This window comes from Varanus komodoensis, unplaced genomic scaffold (genome assembly GCF_004798865.1).
Source record: "Varanus komodoensis strain SLA01 unplaced genomic scaffold, ASM479886v1 scaffold69, whole genome shotgun sequence".
Classification (NCBI taxonomy): Eukaryota; Metazoa; Chordata; class Lepidosauria; order Squamata; family Varanidae; genus Varanus; species Varanus komodoensis.
In genome coordinates, this window is record NW_025336334.1 from 359,180 (window position 1) to 381,714 (window position 22,535).

General features: G+C 43.1%; 1 protein-coding gene across 4 annotated transcripts in view; it reads right to left on the minus strand.

The window, feature by feature from the left end:
- The window catches only part of PACSIN2 (protein kinase C and casein kinase substrate in neurons 2), a 121,204-nt gene extending 99,184 nt beyond the window's left edge, over window positions 1–22,020 (minus strand). For 3 of the 4 annotated variants that reach the window (XM_044450902.1, XM_044450901.1, XM_044450899.1), the window contains exon 1: window positions 21,768–22,020. The gene's annotated coding sequence lies outside the window, so the exon portion shown is untranslated. Of the gene's footprint in view, window positions 1–21,549; window positions 21,701–21,767 lie in introns of those variants that run through there. The other variant, XM_044450900.1, reaches the window with a different exon arrangement.
- Between the last annotated feature and the right edge of the window lie 515 nt (window positions 22,021–22,535).

Here is a 22,535-nt window from a genome sequence, read left to right on the forward strand (position 1 = left end):
CGCCAGGGCTTTGAAGGCCGCAGGGCCCCTCCTCCATGCCCTGCCCATCCCGGCAATTGGCCTGCGGGCCGCGAGTTTGAAACCCCTGATCTAGGACATGGGTCCTCAAACTACGGCCCGGGGTCTGGATCCGGCCTGCTATGCCCATTTATCTGACCCACCATGCCCATCTGGACCCGCCGTGCACACAACTGCCCACCACCGCCTACCTCGCCCCACGTGCAGGGAGGCGGTGGTGGGCCGCTCATCCCACGGCCGGCCCGGGCGCCGCCAGGGCTTTGAAGGCCGCAGGGCCCCTCCTCCATGCCCTGCCCATCCCGGCAATTGGCCTGCGGGCCGCGAGTTTGAAACCCCTGATCTAGGACATGGGTCCTCAAACTACGGCCCGGGGTCTGGATCCGGCCTGCTATGCCCATTTATCTGACCCACCATGCCCATCTGGACCCGCCGTGCACACAACTGCCCACCACCGCCTACCTCGCCCCACGTGCAGGGAGGCAGCAGTTTGCTCGCCCGGAGAAAACAACCTCCAAGCAAGCAAGTCGCTGCCTCATGCACCCGCCTTGCGGCGGGTGCCCACCCCACCTCACCTTGCCACGCACGTGCGTCCGCCCACGCCTCCCCTCCCCTCGTGCCTCGCCTCTGCCTCAGCGTGCACGCCCCGCATGCACCGCCCCCACCCCCTCACTGGCCCACGCGCACCACCAGCTCCACTTTTCCAGCCCGCGGCCAGCACCAGCACCTTTCAACTGGCCCCCTGCTGAAAAAGTTTGAGGACCCCTGATCTAGGATATACCATTCTAGTCCCTCCTCCTGGATTTTTCAACTTAGAGCAACATTGCATAGCTGCTGAGCATACCCTGTCCTCATTGGGCTGTATTTTGGGGAAGGATGCTCCCATAGGTTTAGATTAAATTTTACTCTGCCCTTCTGCAGAGTAGAACTCTTCTCCAGGTTCCCCTCATTATGAGTCTCCATTCTGCCAGCATACACCACACATGATTGCTTAGAAGGAATGATAAATCCTCAAGATTTCTAGGTGCAAAGAGATTTGACCGTTCAGAGATTTTTAAACTGTTACATGGAGAGTTCTATCATAATTATTTTTACAAGAATCCCCATTGTTATCTCTCAGTCCTTTTGCTCTATTTCACACATGGGAGATGTCAAGTACAAGGCTCAACCATCACCATGTTTTGCTTTCAATCATATGTTTGGCTTACATATAATGCTAAGCAGTTAAATTATGGGTTGCCTTATTTTTTTTCCATGAATTGTGAACTTCATTCAAACATACTGAAAAACAAATAAAAATGTGAAAAAATTATATCCTTTACATGAAATTTGAATAGATTCCATTTTTTCATTGTTTAAATTGTTTTATTCAAATAGAAAAGATCCAGAAAGAAGGAAGGTATAAGAAAAAAGTGAAATAGACTTGCCAAGGGATTTTAAACAAGCATAACCAATACATTCATAATGTGCAAATTTCCCAAGACACTAAAAATTTCTGTCTTCTGTTTACATAGTTAGTTAATTTTGCCATCATTGCATACTCCACAAACTTATTTTTCAAATGACAGGCATTCTGATATTTTCCATTTAGAAGTAATTATAATTCTTGCTGCAGTTGCCATGTATTTAAATAACTCTGACATGTTCTTTGAAAACGTATCTGACATTAAGCTCAAAAGGATATACTTATGACTTATAGGAAACTTAGCTTTTTGTATTTTCACGTGTATCAACTTCCAAAGTCTTTTATTTCACAAGTCCACCAGATATGATAGAAAGTCCCATCTATTTTATTATATTTCTAACATTTTCCATTGTAGTTCTTATCTATTTTTCTATATTTTTCAGGGTAAAAAAAAAATGATACCAATTTTCTTTTTTGAGATTCTGCCTCCAAACTGTCATACATTTCTTATTTTGCTGATTTTCTGTGTCATGTTGAAGTAACTGCTTATAAAGCCTTCCTAATATATGATCATCTTGTTGGGTAATCAGCTTTTCAAAATCCATCAGTTCTCTTATGTTACCTTTCCCTGATTGTATTTCTCCTTTCAGTCTTGAAACTCCTTGTTGGTCAATCCTATCCCAACAGGTTATAAAGTCATTATTTTTCCTTAAATATTTTTCATATGCTTCAACTGGGAACCTCAGAGAAATCGGAGGACTAATTCTATTTCTTGTAGAATACCAAATTATTATTAGGCCTTCTCTTAACAGATTATTATTATTTGAGGTCAATACCTTTTTAACCGATTCCTTGGCCCATAAGTGATTGTGAATTCCTTCTTCAAGATCTGCTATTTCTAACTTCATTAGCCTACCATTAACATTTATAATCCAATCTGGAATCCAAACAAGGCCTGCTATGTAATATTATAGCTTTAAATTAGGTACTGCAAGAATATTCCCTTGAAGGATTTAGAATCCAATCCTTAGCTTTTTGTCATTCCAAATAAAAACATCTTTGTCACTCTTTGTCACTCTTGAGGAGTTTTTCCCAATGTATAAATAGTTATCATCTGAAACAGAAAATTCAATTTGGGTAGTCCATTCATTTTATAATGAAAATTTTTCCCAACCATGATACTTTTAATTTGGTCCATTTTTGTAGATCTTTTTGAATCTTCATAAAAACATAGAAACAGAGTGAGTCAGAAGGAACCTTCCAAGCCATCTACTCTGACCCCTGGCTCCAGCCAGCTCTGCTCACGACATGCCCACCATGGGCATGTCCAGCCTATCTTTGAACACCCTCACCGATGGGGCCTCAACCACCTCTCGTGGAAGCCCATTCCATACCCTCAGGGTCCTAACTGTCAGGAAGTATTTCCTGGCATCTAAATCAGTTCCCTAAGCTTTGCTCCATTGGAGCGCGTCCTGCTCTCCCCTACAGGGGAGAATAGGTCTCTGCCCACCTCCGTGTGACATCCCCTCACATATCTGTATGTCGCCAACAGATCCTCTCTGAGTCTCCTCTTCTCCAGGCTGAAAAGAGCCAGTTCCCTCACTCTCGCCTCATACCCCATCTCCTGCAAACCGGCCACCAACCCTGTGGCCCTATGCTGCACTGACTCCAACCTGGCTATATCCTTTCTGTAATGAGGGGCCCAAAACTGAACACAATACTCCAGTTGTGGGCGCACCAGAGTCGTATAGAGTGATAGTAATACCTCTCTCAATCTAGAAGCCACACTTCTGGCTATGCAACCAAGGGTGGTGTTCGCCCTCTTGACCACCGCATCACACTGCTGACTCATGTTTAGCCTGCGGTCAACCTGCACCCCGAGATCCCTTTCACAAGTGCTGCTCTCCAGCCACTTGTCCCCTAACCTGTACTTACGACACCCATTCCTATGCCCCAAGTGCAAGACCTTGCACTTATCCACATTGAACACCATCCTGTTGTCTCCTGCCCACTTCCATAGTTTGTCCAGAACCTTTTGGATCTGGAATGGCTGCTCCTCAGGAGAAGTGAAAAGCCTTATTCTTTTAATCTTATAACATCTTTAATCTTATAATCCTTTAATTTTAAGGTTTGTTTTTAACATATTTTAATTGCTCCCTTTGGATAGTTTTCTTATCTTTTTTAAGGGGTTAACCATAAGCAACCTAGAAAGAGAACCCATGGTTTGTTTTGGGGTTGTAAAATCTAGACTGGTTAAACCATGGGTTGTTCTCATATAAAGCCAGAACTGTGGGATTTATTTTGCTAGTCTGCATAAACAGCAGGCAAGAACGGTAAAGTACAACTTGCTCTACATGCCAATACTACACCACAACTAGAAGGAAAGTGAACAGGGACTGACAGACAAAACATGGTTTGTTCTCTTGCCAGCAAGACACTGGTCAGTTTCCACAATTGCTGCAGCACATGCCAGTAGCCAACCATTGTGAATAGCAAAACCAGAGGGAGCAGTCACCATGGTTTAATTACTATGTGCAATCCAGTGTTGTTGTCATGGTTAATCATCCATCTACAATCCAAAAAAGAGCATCAACAGTTAACATTATATCCAGGATTCCAGTGAGAGCCAGTGTGGTGTAGTGGTTAAGAGCATGGGACTGGGACTCAGACAATCTGGGTTCTAGTCCCTGTTCAGCCATGGAGCCAACTGGGTGACTTTGGGCAAGTCACAGACTCTCAGCCCAACCTGCCTCACAGGGTTGTTGTTGTGGGGATAAGATGGAGGAGGAGATGTAAGCTGCCTTGAGCCCTTTGTAGGAAAAAGGCAGGATATAAATCAATCAATCATCTGACTAGTTCAAGGTGTTCCCCCACCCACCTATACTTGTGAAGGACAGCAGCACAGGGTTACCAACTGATAGTACTTGAACCCTGAATGCTGCCAACACAAACCATAAACGGCATTCTTGATTCTGCATACACTGAAATACATTAAGAAAATCTCCAAATTATTAAAATACAAAACATTTACAGTGAATAACCAGATTCCTAACACTTTATAAAAATCCTGGGATGGGGTAATTTTATTCCTGTCCCACCCTTCCTGTCTCCACAATTTAAGGCCAATTTGCTGACAACATGGTTTACTTTCTCAAACTTCTCTGAATTTGCAATCCCACAGGTAATAGGTAAGTTTCACTGATTATAGACCATGTACATGAAATCATGCTATTGCCTCTAGATTAGGGGTGTCCAACCCACAGCCCACAGGCAGCATGCAGAGCAGGATGGCCATGAGTGCAGCCCAACCCAGAATCGTAAACTTGCAACAATTATGAGATTTTTTTTTTAGTAACTCAATTGTGTGGTTCTTGAGCGTATACTTTGCAGATGACGTCATGTTGCAATGGCATATAAAATAAATGTTTGTATGCTCTTGCTATTTGTATGCATGAGTGGCTTCAGTTTTAGGCAGTGTGTAGCTTCCATTTGTGAGCAACTATTTTCTAGAATGAAGCACACTAAGAGTAAAATTAGAACCAAAATATCTGATCAGCACCTTGAGAACTCACTGAGAATTGCAACTACTTCCTCAAATCAGATATTGATGCATTAGTTTCTCAGATACAATGTCAAATATCCCACTAGTTTTATGTTGCCCTCTTTTCTTTTACTTTTATAATAAAAATATAAAAAACAACTAAGTTTTATTACTTAGATATGTTCATTTTCTTTATTAGAGATTGCAAACTTGGGACCTGCTCGATGATTTTAAAAGACTGTCCAAATGGGGCATCACAAAATTAGGATTATTATGTGAGGACTGCCTTTGCTTATCTGTGGTGGATCTCACGAATATTATGCACAGACCTTTTTTTTGCTCATCGGTTGTTAGTGCTTGTGTATTTAATGTGCAGCCCAAGACAATTCTTCTTCTTCCAATGTGGCCCAGAAAAGCCAAAAGGTTGGACACCCCTGCTCTAGATTAAATGTTTGTCTAAGTAAGGAAGCCCTATGTTTTTCACTCATACATGTTGCTCAGACACATGGCATGAAGCTATCAGGAAAAGTCTATACAAAGTTCTTTTTGTACATTTGATGCGTAAAGCCTGGGAATCTTGTAGATCTGTGTACATTTGGCATTTTGAACGGATGTAAATAACGGATGGGGTACTTTCTATTTTTGTAATGTTGCAATTTTTGGGCCTTTTTGTACCTTTGTAGTATGTTTTTATTTAAATAAAAAATTTCAACCTAAAAAAAAAAATTCAACCTATGTTTTTGTAATATGTAATCTGAACAAACTGCAAGGAATAGACTGTTTCACAACTACCACCTGTCATGTGCACATGCTCTGATGAGGTTCCCAGGCGTGCATCAGAAGCTGACAGTTTTGGTGTGACTGATAGCTCAGAGTCCGAGGATGATGGGGAGTTGGCTGAACCAGATGTTTCAGAGCCCAAACACTGACAACAGAATTGTTGTTGCAACAGACAGGCCTGAACCTACAGATCCAGTCTCTCAGTACTAGTCTGAGCCAGCTCTGAAAAAAAGTAGTTCAAGGACATCTATGGGGCCTAGTCTCCTGCCTGTGGGAATGAAGGAAAACATGGACATAAACATCCAGAGGGAGGTGACTTGGAATTGGGTAGTCTCTTTGATGGAGAGTGCCCACCTCCTGAGGATTTAGACCCAAGGGCCTGTCGCTACAGCCACAGGCTGGCCCAACTAGGGGCTCAGAGTGCAGAACACAAGTGTGCCCGGTTCCCCAACACCCCTCCCTCCAGAGACAGACCCTGAAGGCTTCATAAGCAAAATTTTGGGTCAAGGGGGCAGAAAGGGTTCAACTTCTTGCTTTGTGTATGCTCAGAGACTTATGTTTTCTTAGAGACTTCTTCGTAGAGTAAGAGCAGTTTGCTTACCTGTAACTGATGTTCTTCGAGTGGCCATCTGTGCAATCACACATATGGGTTCTGCACCTGCGCAGTGCCTTTGGCCGAAAGATTAACAGCTAACGAATTGGCAGGAAACTCCGCTCCCCCTCCCCCATAGTAGTATATAAGGAGCCGAGTGTTCGCCATTTTCCAGTCTTTGACAGACCGGACGTTCGCTCCCTAACAAAAAGTTGTAAAAAGAACTAAAGTAACAGGGAATTTTTTTTTTGTCGGTATGAAATAAAACAAAACCTCTCAGTGGTAGAAGCAGAGAAATTAGCTCGGTACCGAAAAAAAAAGTCGGACCACCCATGACACCAAGCAGGGCCGGTGGGTGGGCTGTGTGACTGCACAGATGGCCACTCGAAGAACATCAGTTACAGGTAAGCAACCTGCTCTTCTTCGTCGTGGCCTCTGTGCATCACACATGGGTAGAATAACAAGCTTACCTGAAATGGCGGAGGGAGGTGTCATCAACGAAGAACAGATGAAAGAACGGCTCTGCCAAAAGAACAGTCCTGTCTAGCACGAACATCCAATCTATAATGTCTTGCAAAAGTACATGGAGTAGCCCAGGTGGCAGCTCTGCAGACATCCTCAATCGAGACTCCTGACGCGAAGGCTGAAGAAGCAGCTACAGCCCTAGTGGAGTGGCCCCTTGGAGTTGTCGGTAAGTCTATCTTGGCTAACTGATAAGACAGAGTAATAGTGTTAACTATCCATTTAGATAGTCTCTGCGGAGTAACTGGGAAGCCTCGGTTTTGTTCTGAATATTTAATGAAAAGTCTATTAGAGTGACAAAAAGACTCAATCCTTGACCTCTAAAAAGCTAGGCAACGACGAACATCTAGCGTATACAGAGACCTCTCGACTGGATTCGAAGGAGCCGGAAAAAATGCAGGCAAGATAATTTCCTGATCCATGTGGAAAGAGGTAGCCACCTTTGGGAGAAAAGACAGATCCATTCTTAACACTACCTTCTCCTTGTGAAAATTCAAAAATGGAGGATCTACTCCGAGGGCACAGAGTTCACTAGATCTACGGGCTGAAGTAACTGCTCTAAGGAAGGCAATTTTCCAAGAGACAAAACGTAGATCAATTGTTGCCAGGGGCTCAAAAGGAGGCCGTGTTAGTGCCTGTAGTACCACTGAGAGACTCCAAGTGGGCATAAACGGCCCAATGGTTGGATGGAGATTGCAAAATCCTTTGAGGAATCTCTTATCAGTGGCTGAGAGAAAATGGAAAACCCCTGCACAGTCCCGTGGTAATAGGAGATTACCGCCGTATACACTTTTATGGAGGAAGGTTTAAGACCAGAACGGTGAAGCTCGTACAGAAACTGGAGGATCTGATCTATAGATGCGGAGGGCGCTGAAAACGAATGAATTCGGCAAAACTAGAGAATCTACGCCACTGTGCCGCATACGATTTTCGAGTGGATGGTCTTAATGCAGAGTCGATGCAAAGCTTGCGAATCCGACAGCATATTCACTGGATCTGACAAGGCAGAGGCGGTAGGCAAATTTACAACATGGACCTGTGTGTCGGTGGTAGGAACGGAATGAGTAAGGACTGCAGATGGGATCAGTACCGTGCTGGCATTCAATGTTATAAAATTTGCCAGGTGGTCAGTTTCAGCGACGGTAGGTCCAGGTGTCGGATTGAACCCTCCCGCTGAGTTATAAGGGATGGGAGGAAGCTGAAAGTATTCCTCCCGAGAAATACGAAGAAGTGTCGAGAACCATGGCTGGCGTGGCCACCAAGGAGTTATCAGTAGCCCTGTGGCCCTGTCGTGAATCACCTTTGCTAGTACTCTCATGATGAGGGGAATAGGGGGGAAAAGCGTAAAAGGTCAGATCGCTCCAGGGAATCATGAAGGCATCCCCGGACGACCCCTGCCCGATTCCCGCTCTCGAACAAACATTCTCGCACACCCTGTTTTGTCGGGTGGCAAACAGGTCTATATCTGGGAGGCCCCATCGCTGGAATAGCCTGTCGCAAATCTGGCAGTCCAGTTCCCATTCGTGTGACCGTGACATGTGTCTACTCAAGAGATCTGCTTCCACATTGTCCGCGAGATGTACTGCAATAAGAGTGATGCCTCTCGGTATGCACCACTCCCAGATTTGCATCAACAAACGGGCTAATTTCGGGGACCTTGTCCCCCCTTGTTTGTTTAAGTAAAAAACTGTGGCTATGTTGTCCGAGGTTACCTGGACAACCTGATGGTGAAGCACATCCTCAAATGACTGTAGTGCTGTGAACACGGCGAGAAGTTCCAGGAAGTTGATATGGTTCCTGGAGTCCTAAAAGTTCCAAACCCCCTGGGTGCGTAGACCGGAGCACAGGGCTTCCCATCCCAGAAGGGATGCGTCACTACGGAGGCTCACTGTCAGATACCGAGCCCGAAACGGGACTCCGATGTTTAGGTTGCTTGACTCTGTCCACCATAGTAGAGACTGAAGAACGGAGGACGGGAGTCGAATCCGCTTCATAGGCGGATCCCTTTGTGGTCGGAACCTCCCATTGAAGGACAATTGGACGGGGCGCAGTTGGAGTTTAGCATGTGCGACTACGGCAATAGACGCTGCCATATGTCCCAACAGTTTTGAACAGATCGGGCAGGAACAATTCCTTCTTGTCGGGCTCCAATAAAGTTGATCGTCCGTGTAGGGAGAAGAGAAGATTTCTGACGATTAATGCAGAGTCCAAGGTCTTGCAATAAGTCACAGGTCATATTTACAGCGGAGCTAAGTCCTTCTCTAGTCCAGGAAACCAACAGCCAATCAGCGAGGTATGAGTATATCTGAATTCCACATAGTCGAAGGTATGCACAGACAGGAGCCATACACTTCGTGAAGACCCTCAGTGCAGTGGCCAGTCCAAATGGCAGCACCTTGAATTCATAGATTTCAGAGGCTACCGCAAAACGGAGGAAGCGCCTATGTCGTGGATGTATCGAAATATGAAAATAGGCATCCTTCAAGTCCAGCCAGGCGAACCAATCCCCTCTCCCCAGCAACGGGAGGATATTGTGAAGTGTGGTCATCTGAAACTTCTTTGGTGTTATGAGAGCTCTCAAGTTCAATATCGGCCAAAGCCCTCCATCTCGTTTCGGGACCGTAAAATTTCTAGAATAGACTCCATGGAGTCCTTCCGATGAAGATAAGCGACGAACAGCTCCTTTAGACAGGAGTTGGTAAATTTCATCCTACAATACCGAAGAGCATGGCGTAAACCAGATAGGACTCAATGATGGAACAACCTCAAATTCAATTCTGTATCCGTGCTGGGTGATGGATAACACCCACCCATCAGATGTAATCGACTCCCAAATGGGGAGTCGGCTTTTCAGCCAGTCCCCAAATGAGAGGGGGGAGGGTGGGGTAGGAAGAGGGGGAAAGCTTCACTTGTCCCATCAGCGCTGGCGTTTATCTCCGTCGACGAGGTGGCGGCCTTGCTGGAAATGCTGAGGTGGTTGCTTGCGGCGCTGCTGGCGATGCGGTGGCTGTTGGCAGGGTGGATATTGCTGCCTATACTGAGGCCGAGTCCACGACCACTTACGTCCAGGGGATGGTTGTAGTTCCATGCACCGGGCAGTCATCCTCAACTGGTGGATCTTCTTCAACTTGTGATCGGTTCTAGTGCTGAAGAGGCCGGATCCATCAAAGGGCATCTCCTCAATCCTCCTTTTCATCTCCTCGGGAAAGTTGCAGTTACGCAACCATGCATGTCTCCAGAGAGAGATGGCGCCGACAAGAGCCCTTGAGTCCATATTCACGTGGTGTCTGGCAGTGGATACTTGTTGCACAGCAACCTGCATTGCCTCCTTTATGAACACCCTCGCTAAGTCACCTTGATTATCACGGGGGGTGGCGATGATGTTGTCCAGGCGCTGCACTATATTGATAACGTGCCAGGGTCGCCTCATAGTTAGAGATTCTTAGGCCCAGACCTGAAGCCGCATAGACCCAGCACGCAAGGGAGTCGATCTTTCTTTCCTCTTTGTCCCGGGGCACTGTATGACCCCGTGCCTCCCGACCCTGAGACGACCACCACTATCGAATTTGGCTTGGGGTGGCGGAGGAGGAACGGAATGTCCCCTTCACGGACTCGATACATCGCCTCATATTTTCTAGAGGTCAGTTGATACTGCGTTGGGAGGTCCCACGGTTGGGTCATCGCTTGTCAGAGGGTCGTAATAAGTGGCAAAGCAATGGAGGTCGATTGTTCTCCCCGCACGACATCGTAGAAATGGTCAGTGCTAGGCCCCGGTTGTTGGCTCGCTTCAATCTCCAACAACTTCACCAGCCTGGACATCAGTTCGGCAAACGTGATGTGCGGCTCTTCCGGTGATGCTGGATCTTGTAAAGTGACCGCAACATCAGGTGAAGTTGAATAAACCTCGGACTCATCCGAGTCCACCCAATATGGAGGCGGGACGCTGGAGAAGGAACACCCTGGTGACTGGGATCTTTCACTTTCCCGAGATGGTGCACACCCGGCGCCCCTCGAAGCCATAGACTGGGGTCAATCCCGATGTTCAGTTGGGGGGGATCGAGCTCTAGCAGCCGGGTAGTATCCGATGGATAGTCGGACCATCTCGGTGCAGACGAGTGTCGGGAATGGTACCAGTCATCAGAGTGGGGTTCCAAAGAGCGGCTCCTCCGATCTCTCGGTGGGGACAATCCGGTACTGGGTCGAGTCCAACAGGTGGCATAGGAGTTGGGGATCGAGCCCTCGGCGGAGAGTCTTGGATCTTGCCATCAGAGATCAAACCGTGAGGTGGACCCTGGTATAGCTCCGATCCCATACGACGCGGGGAGGCTGGAGGGGTGACTCTCATCGCCGCTTGAATAGTCGGACCCGACAGTGTCGGTACCAGGGCCGCAGTCGGAACCGAAGAGGCCGCCGAACCTGAGCGTCTATGTTTCGAATGCTCAGGCCTCTTCGGTTTCTTTGCCAATTTCTCGGCTTTATCTTTCTTGGCCCTTTTGTGCAGGAGCACTCTCAGGAGCACTGTGCTTCCTCTTTTCCTGCTGTTTCTTGGGCAGAGAAACAGGCCGCTCCCCGATGGCAGAAGCACCTTCGCCCGGAGGGCGTAAGGGTGGAGCAGTAGAGGAAGGGGTCAGACGTTGCGGCGGTTCAGTAGAGGCCGGACGGTGGTCTGGTGGGGCCGAGGTTGTAGCAGGCTTAGCCACCAGCCGGTCAGATTGTAGGAGGGCCTGGTCCCACCGGAGTTTCCATAAACGGTTCTCCCTGTTCTTCCTGGCCTGTTTCGAGAAGGCCAGGCAATGGACACACTTGTCTGTCCTGTGGCCCTCCCCTAAACAGAGGAGGCACAGGTCGTGCGAGTCCGCAGCAGGCATTTTAGAGCCACACTCTCCGCACTTGCAGAATGCCACTCGTTGAGCCATTGTGGAAAAAGAAGAAAAGAAGATAGTAAAGCGGGAATAGATAATATTTTTGTTTTGTTTTTTTTAAGAGGAATGAGAAACAAGCAAAAAATGAGAGAAAAACGAAGAAAATAACTGGAGTAATACGTTAAGGTAAGAAAGGAATAGTAACTTGGAAGGAACAAGAGAAAAAGATTCGAACAAGAGAGCACGAGGAATGATCTAAGTGAAAGCAAAGTGGCACAAGGCACAACAGCGGTCGCAAAGAATGGAAAATGGCAGACACTCCGCTCCTTCATTAGCTGTTAATCTTCCGGCCAAAGGCATTGTGCAGGCACAGAACCCATATGTGTGATGCACAGAGGCCACGATGAAGAAGACGCTTACAGGAAGTGCTGGAGAGTCTTTCTTGCTGCGGAGGGAACACCTTGCTCATGACACCAACATGGACAACTTGCCTCCTGTTTCTAGTATCAACTTAATACCCAAAACAATTTTACCGTAATAGACATAATAGAAAAAGTATTCCCAATCTTAAAGAGTGTTTTATATATTATGCAAAAGTCCCACAGTATCTCATTTTGTATGCCTTCATAGTTCCAATATATGCTTATACTGAAGGCCCACTAAGACACCATCAATTAATAAGAAATCTTAACTACAAGTCTCAAGCGTGACATCTAATCCGAACTGTACACAAAATATATTGATATAGTTTCACTACAACAATCACACTCCACCATCCCCATCCTTTCTGAAAAAAATAACATATTCTAATATGGTTTGGAACAGATCTTCTCCCCAGTCCCCTCAGTAAGAAAAGGGGAGAATAATAGTACTTAATTCTTGAAATCACTCCCAAATGATATCTGAGCAGGCCTTTAGACAAACTTGATGTCCTATGTTATTATGTGCTATCAAGTAATCTCCAACTTATAACAATGAGTGAAAAGCTGTGTGTGAAAGGTCTCCAAAATGTCCAATCCATGACAGTCCTATCCAGCTCTTATAATCTCAGTGCTGTGGTTTTCTTTACAGAGTCTTCCATATAAGTGAAAAATATTTTGGCTGCAAAAGTATCACAGGAAGACTTAATTATGTATTTTTCTAATTGTGCCTAATGTGGTTTCAAAGCATCTTCATTGTTATCTTCTCAGTTTTTAGAAATTCAGTTTAACCACATGTTCAGCACACATTTCATAATACAGTTGGACTTACTAGCTATGCATTTGCAAATAATTAATCCACTGAGTGGTGCATTGGCATGTGTTTGATTGTAATTCATGCCTTTCCCTCTAACCATATGAAGAATATAAAAATTGAAGTTCACTTTAGAATCAGTAGCTTATTTAGTTTGAAGAATTTAAACCTCAGTAATAGCTGACATTTGTGAAACATCTTAAGCCAAGCATAACACTTTACACATTAAGTAATAGGTATATGTGGCAAGTTATATATGCTTCTGTATGACAAGAAAGGGTTTCTTCCCCCTCTCATGATAACTCCTCAGAACTAGGGATCTCCCTTTAAGTCAGAAAGCTATCTCATTCATTCATTATACAACCACACAATCAGTAATATAAAACATTTTAATGTAAGATTACTGAGAGTCTCAAGAGCTTGCTTTGCAAATGCCGTAAGAACTAAGGCTAGCTGGTTTTACAAACATATGTCAGGTTATTTCTGAAAGTGCCTTTTGGGGTTTTCTTCCAACCATTTTGGATTATGATTTTTTTGAATGATGAATAAAATATTATAAAGTTTCTATGTTCATACCTGAACTTCACTCTCCTGGAATGATTTCTAAAGATGATGTTACATGAAGAACTCTTGTAGAAAGAGGAGAACTGTAAAATTTCTGGAAATGGTGAAGACACTGAGAAAAATAATTTTTAATCTTTTCTGTAGGGTCCCCAGCATATCTATTTCTTCCATTTCTCATTCAAATTTTTATCTAATATATATTTTACTGACAGACAATTAGGAATGCTTCAACTCATGCCCAGGTTTTCAACATGCCATCTGAGTTACCATAATATATGAATGTGCAGTTTGAGTCTACAGAGACCTATGTTTCTGTGCTTGTTCTGATCAGTCATTGCAGCTGTAAAACCCATATGGAAACGAAATACTATGTTATCCTGCCATTGCCACCACACCTAACAGAAAATGTGGGTTATGCCACCTACCCCTAATTATTTTTTTAAAATGAGGCTTCGGTCTATGGAACTCATTGTCATTTGCAATAAAGTTGCCAGTTAGACTTCACTGCTGCGAATGCTGCTTCAGTTATAACCTTTAACCTCTCCCAGAAAAATAACCCCCAATACCTAAAATAGTCTCAATATGCAGGTTCCTATGGAAGAAGATTCATAGTATGAAAGAGACCACCTTTCAGAATGAACAAAAATTAAGGTATGTATTATTTACAAAAGAGAAAGGGTTTACAAAAGAGTCCCCAATTTAAAAACATCCAAGTTACAAACAACCCATACTTACAAACTACCATAAAGCTTATTAATTCTAAAAAAATTACTGTAGAAAATCATCACCATAGGAAGAATGAAAGCAAAAAGGGAGAGAGGGAACCTCCAAACCATGCCTTCCTGCCCCACTCATCTGGAGAGGGAAATCTCTGTGGCATTTCCTTGCTGCAAGAGGTGCTGGTGAGTTTGGACACAGGGAGATAGAGATATTCACAGCTTTTCCACTTACATGGGGATCAGGTGCCCCTAACCCCTACAAATGTGGAGTAACAAGTATTTGTGATCTGACTTAGATACACATTTGACTTACAAATTTCCATTTTCTCAGGAACTTGTTCATAACCCAGGGACTGCCTATAAAATGTTGAGTCTTCAAATAGTTTGAGATTGCTCAAATATTCTAAAACTAAATTTGTGTAATGCTTGGTTACCATTGCTAATTGATAACGGAGCCTTCCCACAAAATAAATGCTCAGTATTTTTTCTTTTGGACATGATTTCCCTACACTAAAAAAAGGAAGAGATTCTGTAATCTAATCTTCCTCTGCATTCCGTATGTTTCAGGGACTAACTTTCTAAAATGTGTTACATATAACTTTGTTCATCGAATTATTGTGCTTGTTATATCAATGGTAAAAGTTTAGCCCATTCAAATGATAGCTACAAATAACTAAAAAAAGGCAAGTAACTTAAGAAGTCTTGATGAATATTTTTGGCTCCCAATGAAACACTGTATATCACAGCTGGAGAAGCATATTTAAGATCTCTATCACTTTATTTAAGTAATGTGTTATCAAAATTTAGTTATACGCTCTACAGTTTATAGCCAGTGATATAGGGCAGAAGATCTTCCAGAACAGAAAATGTTCCCACACTGAACATTTTCTATTTCATAGGTCCATTAACAACAATGAATGGATGCCAAGAGCAAATATAATATTAGGCATACATGACAGTTCAAGTTTTTAAGGGTGATTATCCTGAAAAATATGTGAGAGACTTGTGATTGTAATAAATTTATGTCATACTGTGAAAAGTAGGAAATTGCAGAAAATCTGAACGTGTTCCAACAATTTTAGTTGAAGTGAGTTGAGAGCCAGTGTGGTATAATAGTTGAGAGCATGGAACTGAAACTCAGATCTGGGTTCTAGTTCCCACTTGACCCTGGGTGACTCTGGGTCATTCACAGACTCTCAGCCCAACCTACCTCACAGGGATGTTGTGACGATAAGATTGAGAGGAAAAGAGAATTCTGTAAGCCACACTGTGTTGCTTGACAGGAAAAATGGAGGGATATAAATATAATAAAATCAAGTATTTTGTAAAAAGATGAATTGTTACCAGATCATACCCAGTTCTTTGGGTTGCTATAGTGTCTTTCTTCTTTTTTCCTTAGGTTTTAACAGCATACGGGAAGTACAGTCCAATTAAAATGAAAACATAATATGTAAAACACAGCATGTGCACTTCAATTTTTCCTTTCAGATATTTCAGGTCGGATATTTATTGGACTTGAGATTAAAAACATGGTGTACTTATTAAAGCTTTATTAATACAAGTAAAATACATACTATGTTTGATCACTCTAGGGCATGAATGGTTGGGAGTCAGCTCTAGAAGCCCCCAAACCCTCTGGGAGCCATACCCCTCCCTAACACTATAACAAAACAAATTTTTGAATGTGAAACTATCTTTATGAATTACAATATCTATACAGAAAAGATCAGATTAGAACTTAAAAGAACTAAGAATCATGTCCTATGTCAAAGGCATTCTAGGATAAGCAGCCATGGTCAGTACTTTCTATATTTAATTTCCTTCTGATCTTACTACTTACATTTCTTCTTCTGCCTCATCCTCTGAACCATATAAAAACGAAATTCTCAATAATACTTTATGCATTTGTTTGCAGTGGTCTACTGCATTTCTTACGGTGCATTTCTTACGGTGAAATTCAAGATGGCTTCCCCATCCTCTTGAACACAGAGGATTATGGGCAAACAATGGAAGGAAGAAGGAGAACAAAGGCTAGCATTTCCTCTATACTTCACTCACTTGCCAAATCATTTAGACATTATGATCATCTAAATATTTTTCTCTTCCTCATAATGAGGAAGGGCTGAAGCACTGCTGAGATCCTTCAGAGAATGGTGGTGCCTCATTCCTTCCCTCCATCTGGAACACTTCCTTCTCCTGCTAGATACAAAGCCTACCTTATGGTCTCTGAAGCCCAGCTAGCATGAAAAGAACTGTACTGGCTGCAGAAGAGTGAAAGCCATCTGAGTCCCACCTCTAACCTCAGAGTGTTTTCCAGTGTTGGAGCTGGGATTCTGGGATTCTGATTGTAGCCCTATTCATTTCCTGCTAGAATTAATGTGACATACATATTTCCCCTCTAAAAATTACATTCAGGAATCTATGCCACCTGTGCATATTTATTTCTCTGCAAGCCACTTGCAAATAATTCAAATTTATCAAATTACCAAAAACAACAGTAGCTTATGCAGTTTTATTAGACATATCCATTGCAATCCACAGACCAAGATCAAAGTAAACTTGGTTCTAAGTGAAGACCTAAAACTTCAAATGTGAGATTTACTTTTATAACTGGATTGTTTTTGTAAAATATAGCTTGGAAAATAATGAGTCAAGAAAGTCTACTACACTCCCCACAAGAGCTATGATTTTTTTAAACATCAGTTTTTAATGCAAACCTGAATAAGACACAATATCATGATCTGTTGCCAGGTTTTATTTTTTGTAATGGCTCCCAGTATAAAATCTACGAATGAATGCATTCACTGTGTTAATACATCTCTTAAATATGCCTATACACAGAATATAGGCTGGCTTATCCAATTCCCAAAAAGACCTCACTTGTCTGGATTGCACCTCAGTTTATTTGCCAATATTCAGACCCTCACCGTGTCCACTGTATTCAGTATATCCACAGCCACCTTGACAAGCACTAAAAAGGAACAAACATACAGGTGTGTACTAGTTCAAAATTCTGAATGATCTGTAGATGGTAAAGAGCATAGGGGACAAAATAGAAATCTTAGGGACCCAAAAGCTAAGGGACCCAGTCCTACCAGCATCACTTTTGGGTACACTTAACCAAATATGAGTGTACCACCATGAAATGGCTCTCCCAAAGCCTGAATGATACCACAGCTACAGATATTAAATTTCACTAAAAAGTCCAGCAAAAGAAACACAGATACTTTTTGTCAGGTTCCAAGGATAACTCATTCAGCAGGGCAACTGACACTGTTACATGGTTATACCAGGCCTTGAAGATGATCTAGATAAACCAGATTAATCCCCAAAGTATGATATTATAATGCCATCAATACTTTCTTAACAAATGTAGATTAAAATATGGCCTACAATTACCAAGGGTGGTGGAAACCAAAGAAAACTTATTAAAATTCTCAACACTGCCTCTTTTACAGGAAACAGAACATGGCCCTCTTTCCATGAGAGAATTATGACATCCATCATGCACTTGGCCAGACTGCCACTGGCATGTCTTACAACTCAAGATGGACATGTGTCTACCATCTCATTACCACCCATCCAGCAACATATCCACATCTTCCATCTGAACTGAAATTCCTTCCTCAAAATAAGACAAGCAGCTGTGTCAATAATCCTACGAGAACCGGTTGTCAATGTGAAATTGAATTTGGAATGCATACATTTGCTGTTATCAGCAAAGTTATTTGCAAACGTGTCACAGTGGGCTTCAGAAGAATCCGCCAACTGCAGAACAGAGCATTAACCACTAGACACTGCTGAGACAGAAAACAAGACTGACTTCAGTTTTCTTACCAACATAGGTTATGGCCTAAACAGGACTCTAACGCTTGTTCACCCAGATATTTCCCTCATCAAAAGATACCTCACTGCCCTCAAGTATGTGCTCTGAGCCACAGGGAAAACCACCTGGAAACAAATGCAAATCAGATCTCCACTGCTGCAGAGGTTCAAAACCTGGTAAACACAGTTGAGTCGAAGAGCACTCCTGCCCTAAGCCAGGTTTCCATCACACATGCTTTTGTCAAAGTATGAGGGAATTTTGAGAATGCTGAGAAACTAGATTTCATTTTTACAAGAACTATGAGAGCACAGAAGAGCCTTAAGACTCCATTAGGCCCCATTCTAGGATAGAAGGCTAGAGAACCAACAAATATGTGTTTACTGAGCAACACTAATTCTGAAAACCTGTTAAAATGTGTGTAGCTCTAAGCAAAAATCATTCCTCTAATTAGCATCCCCCTATATGCAAGATTAAATTTGGCAAGCCTCAGCAATGTATTTCTATATTCAAAATATAGAATGTTTGGGATAATGGTAGTCTTTTTATGTTAAACTTTAAAGGAAATATGTCAAGCACATTTTGCTGGAGTCTTCAAGAAGTATCAGTGGAGATTATCTTCTCCAACCAGGTCTCAGAGTTAAAAACCTATTTAAGATTTTGATTTGACCTTCCTATTTCCAATTGGGGATGGGGGGTGAATTTTTAAAAAGTAAAGTGATCATTCCACAGCCCAAAAAGAACATAAATTTACAAACGAACAGTTTGATCAACATTAAACTTAGTGTTTCAAACAGATATATTTCCCAAAGGAATGGCATGGCACTCTTAAGTAAAGTATGTTAAGGAAGAAAATCAGATATGCAGGAACATTTAACTCAGCTCCTGGGCTTGTTTTGCTGTACTTCATGAAAGACAGAGAATTTATTGAGATAATTACAGAAAAACTAAATGTTATACACATCTAGGACTAGAATTATCTTCACCAGACTATGATTTCAATCAGAAGGTGTTGGCCACCAGGTAAGCTGAATCTGGTGCAACTGAGTATATGAATAAATGAAGTTCTTGTCTCATACAGCAAGTCTCTTTTAACAGGGTGGAGGGAAAGGAAATGCAAGCTATACTAGCATCTGACTCATTACAACCAAAGCAACCAATTTACTGAGGAAAGATGCAACCAAACACTACAAATTCCAACAGTGTCACTGTGCATTTTTAAAGACCTATTCAATTTATACATTTATAGCCCAACCTTCAATTCACAGTGACTCTCATGGGAGAATGTCCTTTCAACTTCCATCCTTGTGGAACCTTGTGTGAGATCACAAGGTTGTATTCTTTTTGGCAAGACATGCCAATGTCAGATTATGTCTGAACTACCTACTCATATAACTGTATTCCCATTATAATTCCGAAGGAATTATTTATTCTAAATTGAGATCTCACTGCAGAGTTATGTGAAGACAGAACAGAAAGTAAAGGTAGATTATTAGGAATGCCATGTATTCTCTTTCAGCAGGCAAGTCACTTAATTGCTTCCCAGGATAAAGGCCAGTTAATCATTTCTGGACTTTAATCTTAAAGTCAACTTCTTCCAAGCCTGCAGAGTTCAATGAAATTTATTTTTACCTTTCTCAGCTACCTGATTAGATTAACTAGAAAATTTATAGAAAGATTCCTAATTGTTGTGATAAATAAAAATGACAGAGAACTCAGTAAGTTTAGTAAAACCAAGATAGCATTTAACCATTCCTGCCTACCACATCATTTCTGGAGATGCCTACCCTCTTCACCCTTAAGTCTTATTTGCTACATCTCTGATTATTCCATGAAATTCTCTCTTCCCATGATGTTACTCCAAACATTCAATGCCTTCTCTCAAATGCCTCCATTCAGAAAAGTCACCAGACACAGCCTCCTAAAGCCAGACATGACAATCCAGGAGAGCCATGTTTTCCCAGAGGATCATTTTTGTTTCTTTTAATTTTTAAAAATATCAATCTGAATATCAGGGAAGTGGGGCAGGGGCAAAAGGGAGAGTAATACTTTCCCTGTACCCCATTTTCTATTAATTTTGCTTTGCCCAGCTGCTTTTAGCTCCATAGTGAAAACTATTTAAGTTCCACAATAATAAGTAAGATAGAAAGGGGATCTCAATCAAAATTTCATTTGCAACGTGTTAAGTTTGCCCTAAACATTTGTGAGAGAAGGACATGATATTTTGGTTAATGGGTGGGGTAAAAATCAAATAAATAAATAAAGTACCATATCTCTAGATAAGATGTTCAGAACACAGGCTTGTTGCACCTTAACAGAATTATCAGCCTGTTAATATCACAGAGTTATTAGTCTTTAAGGTCAAAGGCATTTTTAAAGAATTAATGTACTCATATTTTTTTTTTAAAAAAAGGATATTGGATAGATGCAAGGTTGCACAGAACTAGAGTTCCAGGGATAAACATGCTCAGGAACACCCCTGTATAGTTGACAATTTCATCATTAAGAAATGTCTCAACCCAAAGAATAAATAAGAAACCCAGAGAGTTACCTGTAATGGTTACACAGGATCCCTTAACAACTGCTTTCAAGGCTGTCAATATCTACCCCAAAGAGCAAGAATTCACTCTCATTTCTACATCTGTAGCTTTGCCTACCAGATCTCCAGAGCTAAGCAAAATCAAATCTGCAACTAAACCAGAAACAAGATGCAACCTGCAAAAAGGGGAAGGAAGAACAGATATTCCCCCAACTGCACAGTCAATACAAGAACAGTCACTGGAAATTGGAGCCAACTACAGGGTGATCGAGACATCAGAAAATAGGTTGCTTGATATGAACAAATTCCAAGTAGAAAGAAGTTTATCACACACATGTGCGATTAAATAGTTATCCATAACCCTCTAACTGCTCGTCAAGCCTTTTCCCCCCTTTTCACTAGCTTAATCCCTCATAGGCACAAGCTGCACAGTACACTCATCCCCTCAACTGGAGGGCAAAGGAAGGAAATAACTCTGTTGCCACCTCTACCAGTCTTTCAAAACATCGGATGGCAAAACTTCGTTAAAAAATTGCAGACATCAAATGAACAGAAAAACCTGGATCCGTATCTTTAGCCTTCCCCAAGGCTCATGGGGAAATGACCTTGAGCCAATATATTCTTGGCTTGAATTTGCCTGAGAGTTACTGAGAAGATTAAATGAACAGCTTTTCATCTCCAGTTATTCGATTTTATTCCCACCAGAGCGAACGAAACAGTTCATACGAAGGAAAGCAGACAGCAGGATAGACAGCCTAAACTCATGACGGAACACGGCATCTGCAAGAGCCTTGGAAAAAAGGCGGGACACAAATGTAGCCCATTAATTAATTCTCTTGCTTTCCCTCGCCAAGTTCTACTGGATTCAGCCCTACTTTCAGCATAATTTTTTTTCGTTCTCTAGAAAAGTGCCCAAAATAGAACCCGAACAGGACTCCCCACACACACACTTACCATGCTCCCTCTCCCCATAGCCAACACTCTGTTCTCTCACTCGAGAGGTCCCAGTCTCACTATATTCCCCCAAACAGATGGCGCGGGGAGAACAGCCCAGCAGCCTCTTCCCACGCCTCTTCCCCTCAGCATCAGCTCCCACCCTCCCAACTGAGCGGCGGGGGGCGCAGTGGGAACCGGGGGGCGGTCGGCAAGCTGTGCGCGCGCAAAGCCCTCACCTCAGCCCGTGCTGCGCTGACGAATCTCTCCGGGAAAGAACGAGCGGACAGGCGACTCCCAGCCAGGGCCCCTCCCTTCCTAACCCCGTCCTCCTTGCGCCGCGGTGCCCCAGCGTCTGCCGAGTCTCCGACCGAAGGAGCGGGCGTCTCCTCCCCTCCGCTCCGCTTGCGCCCTCAGAGCTCCTCCGAGTTCTGATTGGCCGTCCCCTGAATGTCGCTTCTGATTGAACAAGTCTAAAACTGCGGGCGATTCCGTCTTGCTTCACCCACCCCGTTAACCATTTTTTCTCGCAGGAGTAATCCTATTGGTCTCCCTCGTGCGCGAACCAGGCAGCCAATCAGTGCTAACTTCCTAGTTGCCTCCCCTCAAAATGCTGAGGGAGTTGTTTAAAACAGGGAGGGGAAGGTCGGAGATCAGAGAACTGACGTTTCAATTAGTTTCTGGGGCATGCTGGGAGTTGTAGGACTTTTTCTGTTTCCAAATGCGCAGGACGGCGCTCTTAATGTTGTTACGTTTCAGCCTAGCCCCAAAGCGCCTGTTTTTGGCGAGAAGGGGACGTCTTCCGGGACTATGGGAACTGATAATGAAGCAAGTGGCTTCCACTGTGGACAAAAGTGTTATTTAAAGAAAAAAAAAACTCAGCTGCACGCAGAATTTCACAGGGAGGACTCCTGTGTCCGACGGTGACAGGCTCGAGTGTCCACTTTTTTATTTTTCTATTCATTTATTTCAAATGTTATCCGTATTTCAATCCAAAATTCTCAACG